We start from the raw sequence: 2,873 nt of genomic DNA, 5'->3' as shown, positions 1-2,873 counted from the left end.
GATGGGGTGGGGACATCAGGGTGGGGACATCGTGATGGGATGGGGACGTCATGATGGGGTGGGGACATCATGGTGGAGACGTTAGGATGGGATGGGGACGTGGTGGGGACATCGTGATGGGATGGGGACATCGTGGTGGGGACATCGTGGTGGGGACATCAGGATGGGATGGGGACATCATTGTGGGGACATCATGATGGGGACACTGTGGTGGGATGGGGACATGGTGGTGGGATGGATGGACGTCATGGTGGTGACATCGTAGTGGGATGGGGACATCGTGGTGGGGACATCAGGATGGGATGGTGACATCAGGATGGGATGGGGACATCATGATGGGTTGGGGACATCGTGGTGGTGACACTGTGGTGGGATGGGGACATGGTGACGTCGTGATGAGATGGGGATATCATGATGGGGACATCATGATGGGATGGGGACATCGTGGTGGGATGGGGCATCGTGGTGGCATGGGGACATCGTGGTGGGGACATTGTGGTGGTGACATCGTGGTGGGGGCAACGTGATGGGATGGATGGGGACATCATGGTGGGGACATCAGGGCAGGATGGGGACATCGTGGTGGTGACATCGTGGTGGGATGGGGACATCAGGATGGGGACATCGTGGTGGGATGGGGGCGTCATGAAGGGGACATCATGGTGGGGACATTGTGGTGGGATGGATGGACATCATGGTGGGGACATCGTGGTGGGGACATTGTGGTGGGGACATCGTGGCTGGGGACATTGCAGTGGTGGGGCTGCAGTGGGGGGGGTTGTGGGGCAGCGCCGTGGGGACGTCTTAAAGGGGACATCTCTGTGGGGTCACCTCTACGGGGATGACCCGAAAATGGTCACCTCTACGGGGTCTCCTCTATGGGGTCACCTCTATGGGGACATCTTTATGGGGGCATCTTCATAGGGACGACCCCAAAATGGTCACCTCTTGGGGTCACCTCTATGGGGTCACCTCAGTGGGGACAACCCCAAAAAGGTCACCTCTGTGGGGTCACCTCAATGGGATCACCTCTATGGGGACGACCCCAAAAGGGACACCTCTATGGGGTCACCTCTATGGGGTCACCTCAGTGGGGACGACCCCAAACAGGACACCTCTATGGGGTCACCTCTATGGGGTCACCCCAATGTCCTTTTTATAGGGTCCCCCCTGGGGTCACCAGAATGGGGTTCCCCCTTTGGAGTCACCTCAATGGGATCACCCCTATGGGGTTCCCTTTATGAGGTCAGCTCTATGGGGTCCCTTTTGGGGTCACCCCGATAGCGTCACCTCAATAGGGTCACCACAACAGGGTCACCTCTATGGGGTCAACACTATGGGGTCACCTCTATGGGGTCAGCTCTATGGGGTCACCAGAATGGGGTCAACACTATGGGGTCCTCTCTATGGGGTCACCTCTATGGGGTCACCACTAGGGGGTCACCAGAATGGAGTCCCCCCCCCTATGGGGTCACCTCTATGGGGTCAGCTCTATGGGGTCCCCTATATGGGGTCACTAGAATGGGGTTTCCTCTTTGGGGTCACCACAATGGGGCACCTCAATGGGATTCTCTATATGGGGTCAACTCTATGGGGTCACCACTATGGGGTCATCATAATGGGGTTTCCTCTTTGGAGTCAGCCCTATGGGGTCACCACTATGGGGTCACCACTATGGGGTCTCCTCTATAGGGTCAGCTCTATGGGGTCACCTCAGTGGGGTCCCTCCTATGAAGTCCCCTATCTGGGGTCACAACTATGGGGCCACCTCAATGGGTTCCCTCCTATGAGGTCCCCTATATGGGGTCACCACTATGGGGTCACCTCAATGGGGTCCCTCCTATGAGGTCCCCTATATGGGGTCACCACTATGGGGTCAGCTCTATGGGGTCGCTACTACGGGGTCTCCTATATGGGGTTCCCCCTATGAGGTCCGCCAAATGGGGTCATCATAATGCAGTTCCCTCTTTGGGGTCAGCTCTATGGGGTCACCACTATGGGGTCCCTCCTATGAGGTCCCCTCTATGGGGTCACCTCTATAGGGTCAGCTCTATGGGGTCACCACTATGGGGTCATCATAATGGGATTCCCTCTTTGGGGTCAGCTCTATGGGGTCACCACTATGGGGTCACCTCTATGGGGTCACCTCTATAGGTTCAGCTCTATGGGGTCACCACTATGGGGTCATCATAATGGGATTTCCTCTTTGGGGTCAGCTCTATGGGGTCACCATTATGGGGTCACCATTATGGGGTCACCACAGTGGTGCCCCCTCCCCCCCATCGCAGACTGAAGGGCTGAGTGAAGCTCTTGTGCAACGCACGGCGCCGTGCAAGGAGCAGGGGTGTACAATGCACCTCGTGTTGCACTGAAGCTCTTGTGCAATGCACACTGCTGTTGGATTTGCACGGAGGCTCTCGTGCAGTGCTGTGCACACTTTTGCACAAAAACCACTTGTGCACTGCACTGCACACTGTGCTCCAATGAAGGATTCGTGCAATCCACGGCGCCGTGCAAGGTGCAGGAATGTGCAATGCAGGTTGTGTTGCACTGGAGCTCTTGTGCAATGCACACTGCAGTTGGGTTTGCGCAGAAGCACTCGTGCAATGCAGTGCACACTGTGTTGCATGGAAGCTCTTGTGCAATGCACTGCACTACGCCTTGCAACGAAGCTCTTGTGCAGTGCACACTGCCATTGGATTTGCACGGGAGCCCTTGTGCCATGCAGTGCACACTCTTGTAATGAAGGATTTGTGCATTGCACGGCGCTGTGCGATGCACTTGGTTGTGAAATGAGGGCCTTGTGCAACACACCACGCCGTGCAATGCGTGCTTTGCACTGAAGCTCTTGTGCAAAACGCACTGCACACACT

Source organism: Meleagris gallopavo, unplaced genomic scaffold, assembly GCF_000146605.3.
Source record: "Meleagris gallopavo isolate NT-WF06-2002-E0010 breed Aviagen turkey brand Nicholas breeding stock unplaced genomic scaffold, Turkey_5.1 ChrUn_random_7180001884602, whole genome shotgun sequence".
NCBI lineage: Eukaryota > Metazoa > Chordata > Aves > Galliformes > Phasianidae > Meleagris > Meleagris gallopavo.
This window is presented reverse-complemented; position numbering follows the sequence as displayed.